At 41.5% G+C, this 26,393-nt stretch overlaps 1 protein-coding gene across 5 annotated transcripts in view; it reads left to right on the top strand.

Annotated features, from left to right (window-relative positions):
• Positions 1–26,393, top strand: part of CCDC92 (coiled-coil domain containing 92) — a 140,256-nt gene that overhangs the window by 103,012 nt on the left and 10,851 nt on the right. The window contains exon 1 of one of the 5 annotated variants that reach the window (XM_007489937.3): positions 9,175–9,416. The exons of the other annotated variants lie outside the window; for them this stretch is intronic. The gene's annotated coding sequence lies outside the window, so the exon portion shown is untranslated. Of the gene's footprint in view, positions 1–9,174; positions 9,417–26,393 lie in introns of those variants that run through there. 5 annotated transcript variants of the gene reach the window in all.

Below are 26,393 nucleotides of genomic sequence, written 5' to 3'. Positions count from 1 at the left end.
AGTCAAGATTTGAACCCAGGTCCTCCTTTCTCCAGACCTGGCTCTCTGTACACTGAGCCAGCTAATTACCACTATTCCCCCAATAGTGAGATTTTAATGAATGCTTTGTGACTTGACATTGCACTTAATTCTGACCTCTAAGACCAGATGGAACAAACAACTTCTTGGCAGAATAATACTTTAAATACTTGAAGATGATATCTTGTCCACCTAGATCTTCTCCAGGATAAAAATCGCCAGTTCTCACAGCTTGTCAGAAGGGAATAAGCCCAAGGCCATCCAAATTCTGTTTATTTGGATGCGTTTCCAGGCAGCTTAGGGTCTTATTAGCTCTTTATATTGCCATATCACAGTGCCTCTTAGTGAGCTTGCAAACCACTAAAAACCTCAGATCGTTTTCAGAGAGATTGCTATCTCATCCCTTCTTGTACTTATGAAATTGATTTTTTAAAAACTGAAACTAAGACTTTCCATTTGTCTCTATTAGCTCAATAGTCTTTCTCATCTTTTTTTTAAACCCTTACCTTCCATCTTAGAATTAATACTGTGTATTGGTTCCAAAGCAAGAAGAGTGGTAAAGGCAAGGCAATAGGGGTCAAGTGACTTGTCCAGGATTACACAGCTAGAAAGTGTCTAAGGCTGGATTGGAACCCAAGACCTCCCATCTCTGATCCTGGCTCTCAATCCACTGAGCCATTTAACTGACCCCTCTACCCCATATCAACATCTTTTTTGCATCCTAACTCCTTCATCGTATGTGTTAACTAACTATCCCTCTCCACTTAATATGATCTGCAATTTGGAGAAGGATGCTATTCACCAATGTGTTTATCCAAAAAACATTCTACTTGAGCTGACTCCAAGGTGATATTGATAGCTGCTTTGGAGTCTGGCCTTTCCCTTAATTCAGAATTTACTCAATTATACTCATGTAATCCACAGCACACCACCTTGTACATAATATCATTCCAGAAGTTATCAATGTGTTATTGTTGTTGTTGGCAGCTAAATGGTGCAATGGATAGAGCTGTGGGCCTAGAGACAGGAAGTTCAAATATGTTCAAATATGACCTCAGAAACTTACTAGCTAGGTGACCCTGGGCAAGTCACTTCTCTGTTTTTCTCAGTTCTCTATCTGTCAAATGATCTAGAGAAAGAAATGACAAACTGCTCCAAGATCTTTGCCAAGAAAAACTCAGCTGGGGTCATGGAGAGCCAGACACAACTGAAATGATTGAACATCAACAGATTGATTTCCTCAATCTGTTAGTCTTATATAACCCTGTCAAAAAAATTAGCAATAAGGTTAGTCTGGTGTGTCCTGTTCTGAATGAAGGCCATTGTATTTTTCTCAGAGTTACTAATCATCTCTTTAATAATAGATTCTAGAATATTGCCAGGAATTGAAGTCATGGGGCAGTTGCTCCATGAGTTGCTAGAATTTAAACTTTTTAGTCCAGATTTTAGCACCGGAGCTAAGCTACCATCTCCATACATTGCAAAGTAATCAAGATAAATTTAAAGTCAATAAAAATGTATTTTGGTATCAAACTTTCAATATGAACTACAAAGGAAATAAAACATATTTAGATTCTATAATTCTAATGCTTTCCCAAAACGCATGTGTTTTTTTCTTTTTTATTGGACCTTTTTTTCCACTTTGCCTGGTTCTTTACCTGCACAATAAAGGACAAAAACTGCCCCCAGATTGCCAGGTAGTGATCACAGGGTCCATTGTCATCGTCAGTTCAAATGTTTCCATTCACCTCCTCATGAGCTTTCTGATATCTTGGCATTCATTTTTTAGGTGAGCACATTATCCTTGTACAATATATGGAGTCTGTCTAGCCCTGCATTGCAGGGACAGTTTAACAACACAAAAATGCAAATGAAGGTGTTTCCTTTTCCAGGCACTTGGTCTTAAAGGGGATTTGTAGTTCCTTTTTCATCCCTTCCTATCACATTCGGCTCTCTCCTGAGCTCCAGCCCACATTACCAGCTGCCTACGGGGATATTTCAACTGGATGTCCCATAGACATCTCAGACTCAACATGTCGGGAACAACCGCTTGTTATCTCCACCGCCCCCCTTCCACACTCCTTCCGAACCAACCATTTGTGCCAAGGACACCATCATACTTCCGGGCCCCAAAGCTTGGAACCTCCAAGTCATCTTTGACTCTCACTCCCCGCCACCCTCTATGAATGGAAATATTTGTGAAACGGTAGCTGTATGCCAAGCTCTGGACTAAGCACCCAGAGAACAGCTACAAAGGGGGGACAGTTCCTTCCCCCTCACATTCTCCTGTATAGGGGAGGGGTGGCCAACAAAGGCACACAGCTGGTGAAAGGCTGTGCTAGTAGTGACTGATTAGTTCTCAGAAGGAGAATGAACAGCAGAGAGCAGTGCCCTGAACTGTGCCAGGATGGAGTGTTGAGCTGAGAGCCTTAGCTCTTCCCAGGCGTGGGCTCTTGAGGTCTGATCCAGTACGAAAACATCCCTCAAATCCATCCCTTTCTTTCCCCTCACATGACCACCACCCTCGTTTGGGCCCTCATCATTGCTGGAATAGTCTCTTAATTGGGAGCAGCTGGGTGGCGCAGTGGATAGAAAGCCAGGCCTAGAGATGGGAGTCCTGGGTTCCACTGTGACCTCAGTCACTTCCCAGCTGTGTGACCTTGACCCCCATTGCCTAGCCCTTACGTTCTTCTGCCTTGGAACCAATAGCAAGCATCAACTCTAAGAGAGAGGGCAGAGAGGTGGCACAGAAGGGCCTGAAATGAGGACAACTATTCTTCCTGAGTTCAAATCTGGGTGACCTTTGGCAGGTCACTTCATCCTGTTTGCCTCGGTTTCCTCATCTATAAAATGAGCTGGAGAAGGAAAGAGCAAACTAAGTGTGTGACCGGAGAAGGAAATGGCAAACCACTGCAGTATCTCTGCCAAGAAAACTCCAAATGGGGTCATGAAGAATCAGACACTGCTGAAAAGAATGGAACAAAAGGGGTTCCAACTTACCTTTACAGGTGATCTATGTATGACTCTGCTAACATGCAGCCAAACTGGTCACTGGGTTGTTCTTCTATCTCCCATCGCTGTGCCCTTGTACAGGCCATCCCCCATGCTTCGAGCGCATCCCTCCACCCTTCTACCTCTTAGAACCCCTGGTCTCCCCAAAGCTTTCCTCCAGTGGCACCTCTGACGTGAGGCCTTTCCTATGCCCCTCACTGCAAAAAATCCTTTTGTGTATGATTAAAATACACTTACATGTGTGCACACTGCCTGCCGTGATGGAATGGCGCATCGGCCAGCTTTTTAAAGGCAAGGAAGGACGGCTTCATTTCTATGTCCCCAGTGCTTAGCATGGTGCCTAGAACAGAGTGAGCCTTCAATGTGCTGGTTGACTTCCCAGTCTGATTCCAACCTACCTCTCCAGGTACCACACACTTTCCCATCCTCCCAAACTGGCTCTGACGCTCTTGCTCACACGCCCCCCGCCATCTCTCATCACCATTCCTTGACACTGGCTATTGGCTCATGAAGTCCAGAAATGTACTCTGTCTTTACCTCTTAAAATCCCGGATTTCCTTCAAAGCTTAACTTTCCCAATCTTCCCCTTCTAGTGTCCCCGAATTACCTGTCACACTCATCTGTGCATGTGCTGCTTCCTTGAATGCTCTCTGCCATCAGGCCCGTTTCATTTTTGTATCCCCTTTCTGTCCCCTGGCAGAGAGCCTGCCATAGAATAAGCACTTCATAGAAAAAGAAAAGATTTATCGATCGAAAATGTAGCTGATTTCCTTCCCTCGTTCTGAGCCCCATATCGTTGGGAGATTGCTTGCTAAACCCCATTTCTACTCAAACAAGTCCAGTATTTGAAGGGGGAAGGAGCAGGGGAAGAATGTGTAAAATTTCATAATCTAACAGTTTTTAAGCTACATTGAGGAAAAGAAGAGAAACATTAAGGTCGATAGAAGCCTGATAGCTGTCCACAGGAAGAAGAGAGAGCTATTCAGCTGTTCTTAGTTCTGTTTTCTCTCTCAATGACCTTTGCATTTGGAAGTAGTACAGGAAGAAATGGATAGTAGAGAGGTGATGCACCCAGAGTAATCAAGGAGAGGATCTAAGAGCATCCATCTGTACTGATGAGTTCAAGTCCCTGGGCCCGGATGAATGCTGAAAGAATGAGTATTATTGAGTCATGACCAATGATATCTGAGGGATCATATAGTTCACTGGATAAGAAGGAGAAAGGCATATATTAAAGAACCAAGACTTCAATAAAAATGAATATATTTGCATCTGTACATACTTTTAAAAAAGAAAGACCATGTTATATGTTATTCTTTTATACCGTGGCTAATATGAAAGTGTTTGCATGACTTTACATTTATAATCTATATCAAATTACCTCCTTACAATGAGGAGGAGAGGGCAGAAGGGAAAGAATTTGGAACTTAAAATGTTTTAAAATAAATGTTAAAATGTTGTATTTCTTTTTTTTTTAAACCCTTACCTTCCGTCTTGGAGTCAATACTGTGTATTGGCTCCAAGGCAGAAGAGTGGTAAGGGCTAGGCAATGGGGGTCAAGTGACTTGCCCAGGGTCACACAGCTGGGAAGTGTCTGAGGCCAGATTTGAACCCAGGACCTCCTGTCTCTAGGCCTAGCTCTCAATCCACTAAGCTACCCAGCTGCCCTCAAAATGTTTTATTTCTAAGAGAGAAAAATTAAAATTAAAAAAGAAACATTAAAAATCAGGAGGAAAAGATAAAGACCGTGAAAGACCAAGAATCTGAGGAATAAGAGGAATGTCACCAGACTGGAAAAAGCCTAATGCCCCAAATTTCAAAAGAAAAAAGGAAAAGAATGAGATCTGCAAACTATAGGCCAGTACACTTGTCTTCCACTCTTGGCAAAATTCTAGACTGTATTCTTAAAGAGATGTTTAATGAATGTCTAGAAAAGGAAATGGTGATCTCAGGGAGCCAACAAGGAGTTAATAGGTCAAGGGAGTGCTTTATGGTTTACTGGGATTTCAGCAAGGCATTTGATGAAGTTTCTCATACTGTTCTCTTGGGAAAGATGGAGTGGTGCACTCCAACCTGGTAGAATGCCTAGACACAAGGCTCATTCGTTCATGTCTACTTCAAGGAGTATCATGAGTGATGGTGCCCAGGGATCTGGGTGTGGCCCCGGCCTGTTTCACAGTGTTGGGAATGATTGGATAAAGGCATAAATGGTCTTCTTATCAAATCAGCAGATCATACAAAGCTGGAAAGAGTAGCTAACACAATGGGTGACTCTTGTTGTTCAGTCGTTTTTAGTCATCTCTGACTTTTTGTGATCCCATTTGGGGTTTTCTTGGCAGAGATCCTAGAGTGGTTTGCAATTTCCTTCTCCAGCTCATTCTTACAGATGAGGCAACTGAGGTAAACATAGTTAAGTGACTTGCCCAGGATCACACAGCTAGGCAGCATCCGAAGCCAGATTTGAACTCAGGAAGACTAGTCTTTCTGATTCTAGGCCTGGCATTCTATCCACTAATCACCTAACTGTCCTATTGTGTGACCCCAAAAGATCCCAAAATGAGCTTATAAGCTAGAACATTGGGCCAAATCGTTTTTAAAATCGTTTGTTTTATTTTTCAGTTTACAAGCATTGTCTAGATTAACCTGCCCCTTTCACAACTCCCCATTAAGCAAATACAAAAAACCTGAAAATAGCTTTAGCCACATCCAAAAATATGCACCTCTTTCTGCATTTTAAATTCATCTCCTTTCTGCAAGGAGGCAAATGGCATGCTTCATCTTTATTCTTTTGGCCTTGTGGTTTCTCGTCATATAGATCCAAGTTTGAAAGTCCTTCAGGGTTGCTTATAATGCCCCTATATTCATTGTTCTCCTGGTACTGCTCACTTCATTCTGACTCAGTTCATAGAAGTACTCCCAGTTTCCTCTGATGTTGCTCATTTCTTCATTTCTTATGGCCCAGTAGTTTTCTGTTACATTCGTGTGCCACAATTTGTTTAGCCATTTCCCATTAGGAAGAAATAGCAGTAATAAATAACTAGCACAAATATTATATCATTTTATCCTCACAATCACCCTAGGAGGTAGGTTCTGTTATCTCCCCCATTTTACAGATGAGAAAATTGAGGCAGACAGAGGTTAAGTGATTTGCCCAGAGTTACACAGATAATGAGAGTTGGAAACCAGGCTTGAACTCAGGTCTTCCTGACTCCAGGCCCAGGGCTCTGTGCACTAAGGTGCTCCCTCACTGTCTTAAAGAAGCACTCCTATGGGGAGTGGGGCCTTAGCTGTGCTTCTTCCACTAAATCAATGCTTGAATTCTGGCCAGCTGACGATTTGAAGGAAGCTTAGTTCAACAAGAAGCTTATTTACCCAGCCTGGAAACACTGATATTTTCAAATGGAAAATCAATCCATTCCAATCCAAGCCATCATATCCCAGAAAAGAGCAGAACAAATGAAAAAGAACTGACTACACCAACATTATTGGTTATCAGCTTGCCCAAATAGTGTCAGTAATTATAGTATCTAGTGTTAATATAGCACTTTAAGGTTTGCAAAATGCTTCTTGCATGTAATCTCATTTGGTCCTCACAAGAACCCTGTGAGGCACATGTTATCCTCATTTTACAAATGAGGAAACTGAGGCTGAGAGAGTTTAAGTGACTTACCTCAATAGTTACACAAGTGTCTCAAAGCAGGAGTAGGGACAGTTAAGTAGCACAGTGGATAGTGTCTGTGTGGCTGAAGTGGAGAGGTCCTGGATTCAGATCTGGCCTCAGATATTACCTAATTATATGACCCTGGGCAAGTCACTTAACCCCCATTGCCTAGCCCTTACTGCTCTTCTTCCTTAGAACCAATACTTGGTCTTTATTCTAAGACAGAAGATAAGGAATTTTTTTAAAAATCAGGATTAGAACTCAAGTCATCCTGACTCAAAGGCCAGTTCTTTAACTGTTCTATCAGCTAGCTGCCTTATTACTGTGTAGTAAGTACAGCTCTGAGCTCTCTCTTCCAAACCCCCATTCACATTGGCAGACTGCATCCCTAGATGGTGGCTGCTAATCTCCTCTCAGGTTTCTAGGGGACCCTCAGGGCCCAGGAGGCTGATTTTCTAATTCTCATGAGCCCCTACTGGTAGGCTTCCCTCTTTCCCCACTGATTATCATTTAGTTTCAGCTACCTAGACTTTGCCATTAGGAATAAGTATTTACTAAGGTGGTTTAATCAGCCAGTCAATAAACATTTTTTAAATGAAACCCTTATCTTCTATCTCATAATCATACTGTGTATTGGTTCCAAGGCAGAAGACTGGTAAGGGCTAGGCAATGGAGGTTAAGTGACTTGGCCAGGGTCACACAGCTGGGAAGTATCTGAGGCCAGATTTGAACCCAGGACCCCCAGTCTCTAAGGCCTGGCTCTATCCACTGAGCAACCTAGCTACCTCCTCAATAAACATTTATTAAGCACCTACTATCTACTGGGCATGGTAATTGGGATTCAGAGAGGCAACAAGAGCCCCTTTCCATTACTGTACTCACAAGACAACAAGCAAACCAATATGTACAAACTATTTCTTGATGAACTTTGAGGAACCAGTAGCAATGCAAAAGTCTCTTCAGTCCCCTCCATCTTTAGCTCAATACTGACATACTTTTCTAAATTGCAAATACATGTAAAATAATTTTTAACATCTCAGTTTTTAAAAATTTAAGTTCCAAATTCTCTCCCTCCTCTCCATCCCCTCCCCCTCATTGAAAAGGCAAGCAGTTTAATATGTTATATATGTGCATTTATGCAAAACATTTCTGTATTAGTCATGTTATAAAACAGATCAAAAACCACCAAAAAAAGTAAAAAATAGTATACTGAAACACGTATTCAGATTCTATCAATTCTTTCTCTAGGGTGGATAGCATTTTCTATCCTGAGTCCTTCAGAATTTTCTTGGATCTTTGTGTTGCTGAGGATAGCTAAGTAATTCAGTTGATCAAGATGCAATATTGCTGTTACAGTGGTCTCCTGGTTCTGCTCACTTCACTTTGTATCAGTTCATATAAGTCTTCCTAGGTTTTGCTGAAACAATCCTGCTCTTCCTTTCATATAGCACAATAGAATTCCATCACCATCATCCCATACCATTACTTGTCCAGCCATTCCCCAATTGATGGGCATCTCCTCAATTTCTCACTTTTTGCCACCACAAAAAGAGCCACTACAAATATTTTGGTAAGTTCTGGCTTTCTGCTGAGCTCCTTGAGAGCCCCGAAGCTGCCTTTTCCTCGATGGGGCTAGTTTGTCCTCAGCTCTAGGATGCTGATGAGAAGTCCAGAATCTTCTAGACCTCTCCACGTTTGTGATGGTCTTCCTCTGCTCAGGGGTTTGGGAGTCGGGAGTAACGTTCTTTCTCCCAAGGCATCTCCTCTCAGGAGGAGCTACTTTCTCTTTTATGCCGACCAGAATGGATACAGACCCCTAGAGTGGGGCAAGCTTTGTCCGCCAGACCCAATAGCTTGCCATGGTCAGGCCTTCTTTAATTATTGAAGGAAAGGCACGGAGCACCGCCCTCCCTGCCCCCTTCTTACAAACGCATCATTATTTTAGCACATTTATAAGTGAGGAACAGGGAGATGTTGAGGGAGGGAAATCTTCGAGGAGAAGACTTCTGCAGGGCCTGCTTTGAAAAATCCAAATATATAGGCTTCACAACAAAACGCAAGTTACGTATGTTTTGGTTCTCCCTCTCCTCCTGCACTTCCCATACCGAGTGAGTTGTGAGATGATTTCGTGGTGCCCATCCTACACATGGTCATTTTGCCTTTTACTCCCTTCTTCAGTTTTCCTGATTAATGCTAATTTAGACCATACCCTTATCAAGACCCAAGCCCAACGGGATTGCCAAGACGCTCAGTAAGACAGTGTAGTGTAGGGATGGTGTAAGCAGCATAGCCACTGTGCCACCCACCTTGCAACCCTCCCATTCCCTTCCTTTAGGTTCTGTGAATGTTCTAGTTCTGACAGATGGACTCTCTCCCCGGGGCAGTGTTGGGCAGGGGATGCTTTTGCTCTTCTATGGGCTCTAATGAACCACCGAGTTGAAGAACCAGGATATTATGGTTCTGAGAGTTCTCTTGTTCTTTGACACAATAAAGAATCATTGTGAGTGAAAAGAATTTAGGGACATCAAACAATCTGAAATGCTCTCAATAAATGTGCCTTGTTTGGTCCTCTCAGCACACAAAATTCACAGAAAGGAACTATTAAAGAAGCAAATGATCTATGTTGGGACTGTCATAGCATTAGGCAGAAAGGGCCAAGCATCTCTAGATGGATACCAAGGAGCTGTCCAAAAGTAATTCCTGAAAATGAAGCTCTAGAGACATGGTAAATGACACTTTCAACGTTTCTGGGATGAAATTCTTTTGGAACTGTTGGGAGTGGGGAGAGTGACCCCTTAACGATATTGTTCCTATACTAAATGTTCGGTTATCACTTTAATCCTGCCTGGCAGATGCTGTTGTGAGACTGCCCTAGAACTTTAAAGATGCCAGATCCGTTCACACAGAGAAAGCGTTCTTTTATTTTGCAGCTCTAAAAAGCAAAGACCTTTAATGGCACCTTTGACTACAAAGTCAGTTTCCAAGCTTCCTCTCCATTGTGAGAGAATACTACAGCAACTCGATGGGGTTTTTTGCCTTTCAGAACAATCACTTGGCCTTCAGATCCCTAGAGGCCTTTAGCCGTGCTACCTTACAGTAAAGCTGATGGACAAAAATGTGAGATTTTACTGTGTGAGTCAAAAGAACCTAAAGGACAAATGTGCCCCAAGAAGCGCATGTGTGGTGTCCAGGAGTACATACTCTTCTTGCTCTTCGAGCTTCGTGCCCTTGATTGGCTCAAAGTGCATGCAAGAGACCCCAGCACCATTAGTATCAGCAGAATGCTACCAATCTCTTTAAAGCATGTGTGACTGTCCATATCAAAATCCAGTTTAGCTTTACTCAGAAGTCTGTGCCTTCCATTTCTCAATGGGAAGTAAGTATAGAAATTTGGAATTAAATGGGGAATTTCAGGCTTGTGTTTTTAAGTCTTTTCAGTTTTTTGCCATTCCCTTTGTTTAGAAGAAATGTTTATTCAATACGGCTATTTGTGTCTATGGGGGTTGAGAGTCTAAGTAAATATTGAACTTATTATTAATATATGAATGATTCTTAGGGGCATTTTAAATGTTTTGACTTCTATGGTTCAGTGTAGTGCAAGTCATTTAACTTCTGTTTGTCTCAGTTTCTGCATGTGAACATTGGTAACATTTGGTTAACAAACTATTGTTTAAATAGACTAAAGGACTCCTTGGACCCCCCTCCAAAAATTTCCATAGCACCTACTTCTCAGGGTTGTGAGGATCAAGTGAGAACATTTTGCAAATCTTTGAAGCGCTCCATAAATACTTTGCTTTTCAATCATTTTTTTGTTGTGTCTGACTCTTCCTGACTGCATTTGGAGTTTGCTTGGCAAAGATCCTGGAGTGGTTTGCAATTTCCTTCTCCAGATCATTTTACATTTGAGGAAACAGAGTCAAACAGATTAAAGTGACTTGTCCAAGGTTGCAAAGCTAATAAGTGGCTGAGGCTGAATTTGAATCCAGTTCTTCCTGATTCCCAGCCCAGCCTGGCATTGTATCCATTGAATGATTCTTAGGGGCATTTTAAATGTTTTGACTTCTATGGTTCAGTGTAGTGCAAGTCATTTAACTCCCCTAATATAAATACTAGTTATTATTATTAATAGTAGTAGTAATAATAAGGCAAATATAAAAGGACCTGCTAGCCATACTGGATAATCCTAGAGATTTAAATAGGAAGAAGGGGAGATTATTTCCCTGGGTCCTGCTCCAAAGGGGGTTATCTCCATAGGCCTATGTGCCTTCCCCTTTCTTCTCCCCGAGCCTGTCCCAACTCAGACACTTCCCCTATCCTCAATTTAAACAAGTGGTAATACATAGTCATTATGATAGAAACATGTCATCAAAGCAGATCATGGTGATCCTCAGCAGTACCAATTTCTCATATTCTGTGTCCAAGCCTGCTATTAGGACAAGAAGTGCTTCTTGTTCCTCCTAATAAGACAGGCAGATTGATTATTCAACTCCTCCCCCCATGGCACCATCAGGGGTTTTCACTTGATTGCCAAAACATGCTTGTTTTCATTAAACTGTCTGCTTTCTGTTTCGTACATTTGGAGACCTTGACCTGGAAGCACTGAAGGCTGTGCTCATCTCCATTCTTCACAGAGCCTGTTAGTCCATAAAAGCAGGCTTTTTGTTCAAAATTCTTAGCGCATCCCTGGCTGTACAAAGAGCCTGCCCTTCTTGAGGGGCCTCGCTGTGCTCTGGGACAAAAAAAGCCAGAGAGAGTTCTAGAAGGAAGAAGGAAAGTGTCCGTCCTGGTTCTGAATTTTTATCACATAGTATTCAAGTTCCTGCATGGAGAGGCCTAAAGGATGAAGGGTTTGATGGATGGACAGATTGCTTCCTCTCCCCTCTATTTTGTCCAGGCACTTCTATGGCAACTGTAGGACTGCTCCAAATGGCAGCTCTCTTGAGATTATACGCCCTCCAAGAACAGGAGGAAATGACTCTAATGTAGTCTGAATCATCACTGACAGCTTTCATGATTATTGTAACAGATGAGGTCAGAGAATTACAGGAAGGGGTCTACGGGGAGTAACCTAGAATTTTTACTTTATACATCAGGCCTATTTTCTACTTTTCTTAGCATTAAATATATAGATACTACCTTCCTCTTCGTTGTTGTCATTATAGTGGCATGGCCTTGCAATAAATAATGACCAAGGAATAATAGTAAAACTTATATGACAGGGAAGGAATTTCCAACCTTTTCCAGAGTGACTTAATCACCTTTTAACAGAACAGCATTTTGTGAGACCCCCCCCACCTGACCACCATACACAATAGAAAAGGGTATCAATTCAATAATATATTTTAAATATTTTAATTTATTTTTAATCAGTAATACTTTTAAATTAATTTGTATTTTCATCACAGAAGCATCTGCATACACTCAAAGACTAGTGTAACGTCATTCAGTACGTAAAAAAGTTTTTTATTTATATATTCCCGTCTGGATTCTCAGACCTCTTACAAAAATTTGCAAAAAAGAAGAAAAAGCCTGAAGCTGGCCTCTGCTGCCCCAGGATATGCTTTGGCATGGTATTTGCATTTCTGGAGGGGAACTTATTGAAAGCATAGCCCTTTTCTTCTGTCAGAGCTTTGCCACCTTATTAATAACTCCATCTGATGAAGAACTGAGGCCAAACCCTACAAATGCACCCTTGATCTCATTCTCTCCCCCCTCACCTTCCTTGATGCCTGTAACCACGTGGATCTCTCCCAAAAGCAAATACCCTCATTAGACCCTGTCACCCCATCATACAGTCATCATATAGCTATCCTCCCTTGCCTCCACTTTCCCTCATTTCCCAGCCCTTTATCATCTAGCTTCCAAGCTCACGTGGGCATGCATGATCTGGCATGCACTCTAGATTTTAGGAAAGCAAACTTCAAAAGGTTCAGACGAAGGACATCCCAGATTAAAATTCTATAGGGAAGTCAACCTAGAATTGATGTGCAGTCATTTTCCAGTTGCAGCTGACTCTTCATGATCCCATTTGGGGTTTTCGTATCAAATATATATGAGTGGTTTGCTTTTTCCATCTCTAGTGGAGAGTTTTCCTTCTCCAGAGGAAGAAGCTAGAGCAACTAGAATCGAGTGATGTGCCCAGAGTCACAAGCTAGCCTGTGGCCAGATTTGAACTGAAGAAAAGGAACCCTGTCTCCATGCCCGGTGCTCTAGCCAAAAATGAAATTCTGAAGGCACAAAGGAAACTTTTCTATACAGAGGTAAAATGAGAGCTGGCTGAAGAATGGAATGCCTCGTACAGGAAACTAATCAACCAATTTAAATTTTGGAAAGGAATGTACAAAAGATGAAAGCAAGACGTGACATCAGAAAGTGAAGAGAAGAATGATCATGAACCTGTAAAAATGTCAGCAGGCCTAAAATGCAGAATGAGCCGAGACTGGCAAAGAGAGTTTGGTTGGGGGGGTATTTTTAAAGCTATAGTCAAAGAAAAGGGAGGATAAAAAAGGGATGATATCTGGCCTTGGAGTGGAAGGGACAAAGATAACTGACAACAGGGAGGAGAGATATGTTTGTTGTGGCTTCTATTTTCTCTGCTGAAGAGAATGACCTTTGTATTGAAAATCACTGGTGGGGAAAATGGTGAACAGGCAGTTGATATTCAAAATAACAGTGAACTGGGGGCGGTTAGATGGCTCAGTGGACAGAGCGCCAACCCCGGGAGGTCCTGGGTTCAAATTTGGCCTCAGATACTTCCTAGCTCTGTGACCCCTGGCAAATCCCTTAACCCCAACTGCCTAGCCTTTACTGCTCTTCTGTCTCAGAACTGATACTTAGTATTGAGTCCAAGACAGAAGGTTAGGGTTATTTTTTTTAATGGATAACAACAGCTAACGAGAACTAGCATTTATATAACATTTTAAGGTTTGCAAAAAGCTTTACAAATATCATCCATCTGATCCCCACATCAACCCCATGCGGTATCCCTCTTTTACAAATGAGTAAACTGAGGCAAAGGGCGGTTAAATGATCCACTACACTAACTAGCCAGTTTAAGTAAGGAGATAGTAAGAGAGCAGCTAATTGCCCTTGGTGAATTCCCAGATGAGTGACGACAGCTGAGCCATTAGTGTTCAGTAATATTTCACAGAACATTAAACAAATAAAAGGTGCCACAAGATTGGAAAAAGGCAAATGTTCTCATTTTTAAATAAGGAAGAGAACAGGACCTGAAAACTATAGGCCAGTATGTTTGACTTCAATCCTTGGGGGAAATCTAGAGGAACTCTTTAAGAAATAGTTGTGAACATCTCAAAAAAGAAGAGGTGGTTAAAGAGAGCCACATGACCTTGTCCAGAAAAGATCATGCCAGATTAGTCTCATTTCCTCTTTTGACAGGATAACTAAACTGGAAGTTTATAGAAATGCTGTGGATAAATTGACTCCATCCTAGATTTTAACAAAACTTTTGATAATGTGCCTCATCCTATTCTTGTGGAGAAGATAAAAATTAAACAACAATTAAACCATTTGATGGATTCAGAATAGGTTGGATGGCCAGACTCAAAGGGAATTTGTTGGTGGTTCCTTGCCAGTGTAGTAAGATGTCTTCAGTAGTAACCCAACCAATTCTCTGTGCTTGGCCCTGTGCTGTTGTTATAAATTACTTGGATAAAACCATTGATGGCAGGCTTATCACCTTTGCAAATGACACAAGTTTGAAAGAGATAGCTAATGTACTAGATAACAGTTAAGATCTAAAAAGATGGAGGAAAGCCATTGGGCTGAATACAATAAGATGGACTTCATTAGAAATGCATGTAAAAATCTTATACTTGGGTACAAAAAAAATCAAATTCACAAACACAAGAGAGGTAAGACTAAGTTAGATAGCAGTTCTGAAAAACATAAGAGAGTTTTAGAGTACAGGATGAATCAGTGCCAACAAAATTAACAAGCCTGCATTGAAAGCATAGCCTGAAATGCCCTTTTTTCTTTTTCTTTTCTTTCATAAGTGATGGCTCTCTGCTTAAGAAATTTAGGGATTATAAAAAATAAAAGTTCTCAATAGAATGTTAAAATAGGGGGCAGCTGGGTAGCTCAGTGGATTGAGAGCCAAGCCTAGAGACCGGAGGTCCTAGGTTCAAATTTGGCCTCAGACACTTCCCAGCTGTGTGACCCTGGGCAAGTCACTTGACCCCCATTGCCTAGCCCTTACCACTCTTCTGCCTTGGAGCCAATACACAGTATTGACTCTAAGACAGAAGGTAAGGGTTTAAAAAAAAAAAAAGAATGTTAAAATAGCTTTTACTGATATCTTTTGGTTTTACATTGCCTAGATTTCCCTCCCTTCCCTGAGAATTATTCCAATAATAAATAATTTTAAGAGAAAAAATCAGTAAAACTGATCAATAAGTTACAAAAATTATTTGTAATTATGTGCAGTGTCTCAAGTCTGTGGTCTCTTCATTCTTTAAAAGAGTGGGAGGAGATATTTTCTTACATTTCTTCTTTGGGACCAAGCTTTTTTTTTGTTTTTATTGTTTTGTGGTTCTTTTTATTTGCATTGTTTAACTCAATTAAAAAAAAACAAAAATTTAAAGGAACAAAGTGAAAGCAGTAAGGAGGAATGAGATGGTCCCACTGTATATTTTGCCTTTGTTATATTTCATATGAAGTATTGACTTCAGTGCTATGTTCCAAATTGATCAGCCAGAAAATATGTATGAAGTGACAATGATGAGATGGAGAGGGTCCAGAGGTCATCTAGCCTGCTGAAAGGCTTTAAGTTCACCTCCTTCCCTTGTTGTCATCATTTTACAGATGAGGAAACTGAGTCTCGGAAAGAAGTGATATATTTTCATTGTCCCCCAGGTAGTTAGTGGCAGACTTGAAATTTGAACCCAGGTCCCTCTGACTTCAAACCCAGTTCTCTTTCTTTTTTCCCACAGCACCTCCTTCTCTTGTCTTGGGTTGAGAAGGAAAAATCAGAAGCACTAAGTGGAAGGTACAAAGTGGTACATTCAGCCTTTGTGTCAGAACAAACATCTAAATAATTAAAGTCATTCAAAAGTGGAGTGAGTGAGAGATCTCTTCTAGCTCCAGGTCTTAAAGCCCCACAGTCAGAGGATGGATGACCACTTGTTGGGTCTGTCAGGATGGAGTTTCCTTTTGAGATTGGGGGGGGGGTGGATTGAGGAGGCCACTGAGGACCCTTCTATTTCTCAAATTTTGTGATTCATCACTCAATTGAAATTATTTCCAGTGAGCAATGATCTCCTTATTGCCCAATCTGATAGCCTTTTCTCCATCCACATCATTCTTTATCTTTGACACTGCTCTCTGTCAGCCCTGAACCCAAATAATCTCTCTTTTCTGGGTGGTTCTCTTTTGTTTTCTTCTACTCATTTGACCATTCCTTCTCAGTGTCCCCTTTGTTGTATAATAGGATTACAAATTTAGATATGACTCAAGTAAATTTAGATATGACTCATAGTCATCCAGTTCAATCCTCTTATTTTACAGATAAGGAAACAGAAACTGAGAGATTTTAAATGACTCATTCAGGATTGTACAAATAGACTCAGAATTTGAATTCATGTCCTCTGACTGCAGAGCTAAGTGCTCTTTCCAGTGTATGACATAGCTATCACACCCCTTTTTTGCCAGGCATTGCAGTAAGTGAAATAGGTAATATTATTATTGTCCTCATTTTTCAGTTGAGGAAACTGAGGAAGAGAGTAGGTGACTTGCCCAAGATCACCTAGCTAGTAAGTTTCTGAGACTGGATTTGAACTCAGGTCTTCCTGACTCCAGCCCAAGTCCTCTATCCACTGTGCCACCTCTCTGCCTCTCACCAATTAGCTTCCTCAAGAAGAAAGCTCACATTGTAATGTGAGAGAAGACATACAAACAACTCTGTGCACCCTTAACTGTGTGTGTATTCCAAGACTCGATCATAGGCCCATTTACTTTCTCTCTTGCCTCTATCTCCCTGATTTTGTCTTCTATGAGTTCAATTATGATCTCTACAGATTTTGCCTAGAGGGGTGTGTATGTGTGTGTGTGTGCGTGTGTGCGTGTGTGCGTGTGTGTATCCAGCCCTACTCTCTCTCTCTCTCTCTCTCTCTCTCTCTCTCATGTTCCAGTCCTACATCACCAGTTGCCTATTAGACATTTCAAACTGGATCATAAATTGAGAACTAGGGTCTTTGGAGTCCTTCGAATCGAAGCCTGTTGTTATACAGATAAGGAAATTGAGACCAAAAGCATTTGAAGGACTTGCCCAGGGACACACACAGATAGTGAGCCTCAAAGGCAGAATTTGAACTCACTTCTCTCTGCTTCCAAGTCCTGTCCTCTAACCATTATGCCGTGCTTCCTGTCAGTGGCTCACCAGGATCTCAAAATCAGCATCTCCAAAAAAGCATTCCTTAGCTTTCCTCAGGAATCTGTCACTCCTCTGAACCGCAGTGTTTCTTTCAATGGCAAAAGCATCTTCTTAGACACGTGGCGTCCTCAGCTCCGCACTCTCCCCATCATCCCACATATCCACTCAGTTGCCAAGTCTTGTCAGTCATCTCAGCATCTCCTGCATCCATCCCCTTCTCTACCCACAAAGCCATCCTCCCAGTTTAGGCCCTTAGCTTTTCTAGCCTCAACTAAGTCTCTGCCTTCTCCATTCCATCTCATAAAGAACTGCCAAGATGATAAACTCCAGGGGCTCCTGTTACTTCCAGGATCAAATCTACAGTTCCCTGTTTGGCTCTTCAAGCCCTCTCTGTCCCCCATTCCTCCTTCCTTCTCTTCTGCCACCCTTCCAAACTCTGTGATCCAGTAACACTGGCCTCGGCAATGCCTTGCCCAAGATGACTCCATCTCCCAGCTCCAGGCATTTTTCCTGGCTCTTTGCCATGTCTGAAATTCTCTCCTTCTTCATTGCCTCCTCTCGGCTTCCCTGGCTTTCTTCAAGTTCTAGCTAAAACCCCACTTTCTACACACAGCCTTTCCTCCTTAATGCTAATCCCTTCCTTCAGCGATTATCTACAATTGATCCTGCATGAACCTTGTCTGTTCCTAGTAGTTTTCATGTTGTCCCACTCATTTAGGCTGAATGAACAGGGTTTGTCTCTTGCCTTTCTTTGGCAACTGGTGGCACAATCAAGAAAGCCTGGGCCTGGAGTCAGAAAGACTTGTGTTCAAATGCAGTCTCAAGCTGTTGACCCAGGGCAACTCTTCACCTCTCTTGGCCTTAATTTTTTCAGCTGTAAAATGGGGTTAGGATGAGCACTGTAAAAATGGAGATTTGAACCCAGGACTTCAATTCCCAGAACTCCCAGAAGGTAGTTCCCAGAATTCCCTAAAAATCTCCATTTTTACAGCACTCACCTCTCAGAGTTGTCATGAGGTTGAGAGTATCTCTCAAATGAGATAATATAGTGCCTGGCAAATAATAGGTGCTTAATAATTGCTTGTTGACTGATTGACTGATTTTGTTCCCTATACAAAGCCTAGATTGAAGAGTAACCACTGAGGGGGAACTACTACACAGAATTTCTTATGCAATAAAATGTCAGGTCTGGGCCAGAAAATACATGTGCTGTGTGTGTGTGTGTGTGTACACAGAGATAATTATTATTGTTAAAGTGGTGTTTGATACTTAAGAATTTGTGCCCAATAAAAAATACATCTGTCTTGCCTCTCAGCCTCACATACACTTCCCTTGACAAATGGATTTTTTAAACCCTTTCCTTCTTTCTTGGTATCCATTTCAAGAAAGAAAAGTGGCAGAAGCTAGGCAATCAGGGTTAAGTGACTTGCTCAGTCAAACATAAATTATTAAAGCAACTTCCATCCAACTTTATTGGCAGCCCTTCCTCTTCTTTCCTCAAGTTTCTTCAAATGTAAAACAGAAATAACAATGTGGTCCTTTCTGAGGGTGGCAGTAGCAAAAAAAACCCTTCCTACCACAAGGTCATTCAGTGCTCTGAAAGCCTAGAATGCCAAAATCAGCCTGGATAGCTACTATGGAAACAGATGAGAAAAGTCAGCAAGATCTCGCTCAGCCTCCTTCCTGCAACAGTTAAAACCAAGACTTTGCATGTTTCTTTTCTTGTCTTTTTTTAAGTTTCAGCTTCGGATCTTAAAATAACTGCCCCAAGCCCTCAAAAGAAAAATCGACCCAAATAAATCAAGCACAGCCCCACTGAGAGCTGGACGTGCCCCAAAGACACTGGGAAAGTCCTAGGGGTGGTCCCACTTTAGGTCAACCCCATCCAATGACATTACCCCCGAGTAGACCTCCATGGGGAAGTTGAGCTTCTTGGCTAAATCTATAATTTGCTAGTCTTACCAGAATGACTTTGAGTTCAAAGGAGCAATGTTTAAGAATTATTTTTCTACAAAATATCTTTCACACACTTCAATCAAAGAAGAAAGTGTTCAGTGAAAAATCCTCCATGTATTAATGACATGTAGAGGGGAGGCCAGCTCTTTTTGGACAGGGAGAGGTGATGGCCTAATTAGCCTCAAACCTTTTTTTCCTGCTATTTATTCGCAGGTGTTAAAGATGCTTTCGAAGTCCAAGTTGGGCACTAATCCCCCTTGGGATACTGTCGGAGTAACTTTGTTCCAAGTCCTCTCTTAATTTAGTACTAAGTCAAGGCCAGGCTGATTAACAAGAAGCCAATGAACAAATAATTGTATTTAACATGGCATTTCTTCTCTAAAAGGATGCTAGCAAACTAAGGGCCTCATTTAGTGATCTCTCTGAGAGACTTTGAGCCAGTTTGATTTCATTTTCACAACCAAATAGTTTGGATGAACTGAAATATTATGGCAGTAATAAAAATAGCAATTTTGCTAACCTTTAGCGGAGCAAAGTAATACCTTTCATCCATTTATTTCCCCAACTCTGAAAGAATTTATATTAACTTTCGATCTGACTTTGCCAAAGCATAGCCTAACTTGTTTCATTAATTGGGTGGATCTGCCAATTCTATCCTTATAATCCAGGACTTATCTCTAACTCTGCTGCAACCATCCAGTGGCTGGTCACAGCCTAGACCTCCGCACCCCTAAAACTATACCACCTGTGTGGTCCTGAACTCTGAAATCCTTCTTTCTGACCATCTTCCACTATGCTTCCTTCTCATTCCTATTGAACGTAGTCTGTATTCTCATCAAAACTTCCATTTTGTTACTCTTCTGCCAGATCCCGTTACTCCCTCTGTTTGCTGCTGCTCTGCTAAAATTGCTGCCTCTAAAGTCAGAAAGGAACCTGGTGACCCTGGCACCCACGGCCTTTTCTCAGCTGTCATTCTTCATGGTCATCAGGCCATAGTTTGGCACTAATAACCTTTCTGTCCTTCTTGATGTTCTTGGCTCTCTGGTTGCTTATTTTCGGGCTCCTCCTCTTCCTTCTCCTCAGTGGAGGCATTACCCCAAGACTCCATGTTGGAGCCTCTTCTCCTCTTTCCTCTCTGCTTTCTTAGTTGCCTCATGTAAGCCTAGTACTTTCGCTGTTTGGCATAGAATGGACCCCAAGAAGCGTTTCTTATTAGTGAATGTTAAAAGTGATTTTCTTAATAGAGCAAGCAAATGTCTGCTGAATTTTTTGAATGCAAATTTCATTAAAGGATGATTTGTCAGAAATGAAGGCTCAACTTATTCCAGGAGTATGCTTCTCAGAATAAAACCAATGTAATACCTTGGTTAAAAGGGCCCTAAATATTTGGAAATGAGAAGTTGTATTTTCAGGCAATCAAAAGTAGGTCTAACCTTTAGTTCAACATAAAACCTGCAGAGAGGGAAAGAAGTAATTTTAGAATCTAAAAAGTAGCATCACCTTTTCACATGGTAGCTGTGAATTAATTATAAAGAAGATGTTTTAGATTCCTATTTAATGAATAAATTCCAGTGTATTTAAATATTATTGACTCATGCTATAAGTTTCCAACACTTGGGATTTTCTACCTCTTCTTGCAAATAGGTCATGGATAGAAATATGTTGCAACCTACTTATGTCTATCTCCCTGATTAACATTTCTGAAGAGAGTAAGCAGAAACAAGGGAAATTGATGTAAACTCCAATCCATCCATTTTGCTATTTGTAGGCAACTTGAATAAATAGATTTAGTGGAAAATCATAACTATCACTGGAGATAACAATTATCTCTATATCATTCTTTCTGGGCATTCTCTGAAGCTTCCCTATATACAACACTCAGTCGACAACAGTGATTCATTCAACAAATCTTTGACTACCTACCATGTGCCCAGCATTGTTCTGTGTGGCCCATAAGGGAAGCTGAAAATGTTGCGATTTAGTTGAGGGCCGAAATAAATTATTTCATAAAATAATGAGGATATGTGAATAAAGTACTAAATGGTTGGGTCCACTCTCTCAGGTGAATGGGAATTTGACCCCAACAAAGGGAATCAGCTTGGAATGGAAGTAGAGTAAGCGATGAAGGAAGCATCCCAGGCCCAATCAGTCAATCAAACATTTATCAAGCACCTACTATGTGCCAGGTACTGTGCTAAGGACTAGGGATAGAAAGGCAACAGTCCCTGCCCTCAGTAGGGCTTCTAATGAGGGAAAACAACAAGCAAATAATAGCTATGTATAGAACGCATACAAAGCTCATCAAGAGAAGATCCAAGTAATGGAGATGTAGAAGCCAGGAAATGAGACCAAAGACCCCAAGAGGCTGAGGTGAGAAGAGAGCCTGCCAGGCCTGGGGAATGGGGGAGCAGCCGATACTCTTGAGTAAGGAACAAAAGGCCAGGATGACTGGGTGGTGTTCAGCTTTCATTTCCAAGAAGACCAGTGATCTCGCAGCTAATGCCTTGGCTTGTGCTTGAATTGGACTTAAATGCGCACCATCGTCACTCTCTTTTCCAGAGTTTTCCAAGTCTAGTGACAAGATGGAAGTCATGACAACGGTGATGGCCTGGACTTCAGGGGGTCTAAGCACTCCACAATGCCTGCTCCAGCTGACTTCATGGAAGCTGGAGCAGGTTGTTCTCATGGGGAAAATCTCCCCAGACTTGGGGGGGATATCCTTCCAACTCACCGATGAGGTGAGGGCTGTCAGTTACCTTTAACCTGGTTTAGCCATGACAGTCCTACCAGAGTGTGGCTTCTTGGAGAGAACTGGGCGAGAGGGGAGTAACTAAAGGGGGGGGGGGTGAGCAGCCCTGAAAAGGGCTCAGCAAGGCCTCACACCAGAGTTGGAAGAGGGGAGGTAATGTGTACTAAGGCTAGAAAGGAAGGATGGGGCTGGCATGTGAAGAACTTCTGATGCCAAAAAAAGGAGTTTGAATTTCAACCTAGGAAGTGCTCAGTCATCCTGGGCTATAGGAAAGTTACTTTGCCTCACGGAGTGTGCGTTAGAAAGAGGGAGGCCATTCAGTCATCCAGGCAAAAAGTGATAATGACCTTAACTAGGGGAGTCTCAAGGAGTGGAGAGGAGAGTATGTAAAAAATGATGTGAATAGAGAAACAAGTTTTGTTGATGGATTCGAAGGAAGAGTAATAGTAAAGAGAGATAACACCAGAGGTTACAAACCAGGGCAGCTGGACAGATGGTTGTACCCTTGACAAGAGAAGTTTTGAAGGGGAAGGGAAGAGGGAGGGAAAGAAAATGAATCGTGGAAACATGGAAAAATATTTAAAAAAAAATAAAGGGAAAAAATGTCCAGTAGTCCGTTGATGATCCTGTAATCATAGGGTCCTGGATTTAGGTCTGGAAGGAGCCATAGAGGTCATCGAGGCCAATTCTCTTATACAGATGAAGAAACTGAGGCCTAGAGTAGTTCAGTCACTGAGGCAGTAAGTAGCAGAGCTAACTCAAACCCCAAGCCTGACTCCAACTCCAGTGGTCTTCCTAGCACACCATGCCACCTCTTAAGACTTGTGGAGAAAGTTCATTTGGAGCAGAACCTTGAAGAGGGTTGGTTGAGGGTTAACTGAGGTGTTACTAAAAGAAAACACCATTAAGAGGAGCCAGTGTATAGTAGGCCGCACAACCAAAAATGCCCAGTGTCAATTCCTGAATGAGGAAAAAGTGAGAAATATCACTTGATAAGGTGATGGTTCTGAGTTAGTTGGACAGCGACTCCTCCCACTTGAGAATTGTCTGATTTCCAAATTCTGATATCAGACCTGTTTCCAGCTGTGGCTCAGGGCTGAGCTGAGCTGATGATCTTTTCCCCAGGAATCATCTTGCAGCTGACTCAGCTTCCCAGACAGCTCCTGAGAAATGCTCTTTATTAGCTCACTAAGCATTTGCAAAGACCAGAATAGTTGCATCAATAGCTGTGTCCGAGCCAGCCTGTAAGCAGGTGCTATGATCAGGAAAATGTGTTTGCTGGAAGAGTTTTGTTCTTTCTGCTACTTTGTAGGAATTCAGAGCATAAACCCCTGAGTGAAGAGAGCTTCCTCCCCCTTCCCTACTTCCCTTACAAAGAGATCTAGTGAGAGCAGCCTAGTTCAAAGGAAAGAATACTTAAAAAGAGCCACACAGGAGAGAGACCAAGGCTTAAATCCTGCCTCCAACCCCTGCTGGCTCTTGTGTCCAGAGACAAGCTTCTGATTTCCTTATTATAAAATGGGCATATTAATACCTAGAGGATTTGTTTTCTGAGCCTCCCCATTCTGTATGAAGAACTGAGGCTATCATCGTTCATGGAATTGTCTTTAGGCATATAATCTTATAGTGCAGGAGATGATGGTTGGGCATCTTCACCTTGTCCCTCCAGGGCTCAAATCATAATGTACCTATAAAATATCCATTTAGGATGCATATGAATATGTTAGTTAAGCAGCCCCGAAGATTAGGAGAAGCCAGAAGTCATAAACTAAGCATTTCTGAAGCCTCTGCTTAAGTATATGTTCCATTTTTCCTGGCACCTTGATGTAGTCTTCTTTAGAAGAATGATGGAGAGCCTCACTAGAGAGGCAACAGTCAGCTCTTTGAATTTTACAGATGAAAAACTAAATACAAGTTCTTGGATCACTATTTGGGCCTTGTCGTTGATTGTTGTCCTTTGTACTCAGAAAAGCTCAGAGTATCCAATTATGGCCAGTCAGACCAATACAGGCTGGGAAGGTCCTACCAGAGATTGAGGACAAGTAGCTTGTAAACATTTGGGATGGAGATCAGGGCTGCTTGGATCTCTCCAAGGAGGAGTCTTGGATTTTGTTCCTGGTCCTACCCCAATTTTCACTATGACTTTGGACAAGTCATATCCCCACATCCCCCGGTCCCAAGGAGACTAGAAAGCAGCTGGCCAGACACAAGCATCATAGAGGACGGTTCAAGTCTTGTTCATTTAGCCCTGAGAGATCCAAGTCATTCTGTCATCAGAGAGCCTTGTCAGTAATTTCCCAACAACGATGGAGCCTTTTAAGCCTGATGCTCTATGGAACCTGCTTCTGTAGGAGGGCCACAGAGAGAAAGAAGCTCTGGAAGCCACCCCTTCATGATGTGGGCCCTCCAGTGAGTGTAAGGTGATTTGCAAAACCTCCTACCAAATGAAGCTCTGTTGACCTGGAAGTGATTGGTGAGAAACACAGAAAGCAGATTTAGACTTGATATTAGGGGAGCGTTCCTAACAAATTAGAGCTGTCCCCAAAGGGGAATGAGTGGGCTGCTGTGGAACTTGGTCTCCGAGGTACCTTCCAACTCCGAGGTCTGATGAGCAGACCTCAGAGGTCATTGAGTCCAGCAGACGTCTGACTTGTTCCCGTCTTCTAGATGAGGATTCAGGAAGAAAAATTAGCTAAGAGTAGTTCTTTCAACCAATTTTTAAAATTCCTAATGTCTGTTTTATGTGTTAAGACTTTTTAAAATGTAATTTTCTCTGGTCTACATTCACTCAGAGTTATCTTTATGTGGTGACTGCTGGGACAGTGACCATTGGAGAGCCATTGGCCTCAGGATAACTACTTAGTAGGGAGATGGAGGTGGGAGGAAGCTAAGAGAAGTCATGTAGTCCTGTTGCCTGGAAGGTGTTCTTTGAGGTTTTTTTTTTTTAATTTTCAGTTCCGAATTCTCTTCTTTCCTCTACTCCCTCTACCATACATTGAGAAGGCAAGAAATGCTATTCCTGCACTGGCCTTGTTTTTAAAAAAGTAAAACAAGGAACAAGAAGGAAAGAGAAAATATATGCTTCAATCTGTTCTCTTAGTTGTGTTCACTTCACTTTGCATTGGTTCATACAGGATTTCCCAGGTTTTTCAGAAACTATCTCCATATTTTTTAAGGCATGCTATACTTTCTTAGGCCATTCCCCAACTGATGGGCATCCTCAGTTTCCAATTCTTGGCCACCACAAAAAAAGTCGCTATAAATATTTTTGTACATAAGAGACATTTTCTTTTTTTTTATTTCTTTGGGGTATAGAGCTAGTAATGGTATCACTGGGTCAGAGGGCATGCAGGGTTTTATAGCACTTTGGGCCGAGTTCCAAGTTGCTCTCCAGATTAGTTGGATCAGTTCACAACTCCACTAACAATGTTCATGATCTCATTTTCCCATATCAACTCCAGCATTTGTCATTTTCCTTTCTTGTCAATTTTGCCAATCTGATGGAAGTGAGATGGTACTTCAGAGTTGCTTTAATTTACATTTCTATAATTACTAATGGTTTGGAGCATTTTATATGGTTATTGGTAGCTTAGATTTCTTCCTCTGAAAACTCCCCATTCATATCCTTCAACCATTGATCAGTTGGGGAATGATTCTTATTCTTACAAGTCTGGCTCCATTCCCTACATATCTTGAAATGAGACTTGTATTAAAAAAGCTTGCTACAAATATTTTCCCCAATTTCCCACTTCTCTTCTCATTTTAGTCACATTAAGTTTTGTTTGTGCAAAGCCTTTTTAATTTGATATAATAAAAATTATCCATTTTACCTCCCATGAGCCTCTCTTTCTCTCGTTTGTTCATAAATTCTTTTCTATCCATAGAAAATCTGAGAGGTAATTTCTTCCACGTTCCACTAATTTTTTCATGATATCACTCTTTATGTTTAAAATATGTACCTATTTTGAGCTTATCGGAGTATACAGTGTGAGATGTTGGTCTATGCTTAGTTTTTACCAGTTCTCAGTTTTTCAGTTTTTTTTTCTTTTCAGTTTTCCTGGTAACTTTATCAAATAGTGAGTTTTTGCCCCAGTAGCTGGGATCAGAGCATGCAATTTGGAACGGCATGGCATAATCTTTGTGAATTTGCCTGGCCTTGTGCTTGGCACTGGATAAAGAACTACATAACCACTACATGTCTTGTCTAAGTCTAAAACAGAAGTTCTGCAAGTTTTGTCTTGGGATTATGGATTCATAAGACACCTTTGAGGGCCTGCAAAAACAAACTATTTTCATAATAATACTAAGATGTTTTCATTTCTAATACGGTAAATATCAATAGATAAAACCCAAATAATAACTACCTTTGGGGTGAGTCCTCAGTGATTTTTAGGCGTATAAAGGGGTCCTGTGACCAAAGAGTTTGAAAATTTCTGTTCTAATATATGATGCTAAAATAGAAGTATCTGTAAAGGACATACAAAGAAATGTGGAATGGATTTATATGGAAGTCCCATGTAGGTATGACCTGTGCTATCAACAGAGCCAAAGGAGAAGGAAAATGTTTAGCAGACTCTGTTAAGAGCACAATATTCCTTGATTTTGTG

The sequence above is a fragment of the Monodelphis domestica genome, chromosome 3, assembly GCF_027887165.1.
Source record: "Monodelphis domestica isolate mMonDom1 chromosome 3, mMonDom1.pri, whole genome shotgun sequence".
Taxonomy (NCBI): Eukaryota; Metazoa; Chordata; class Mammalia; order Didelphimorphia; family Didelphidae; genus Monodelphis; species Monodelphis domestica.
Note: the sequence above shows the minus strand (reverse complement) of the source record. Positions and strands in the feature narration are given on the sequence as shown.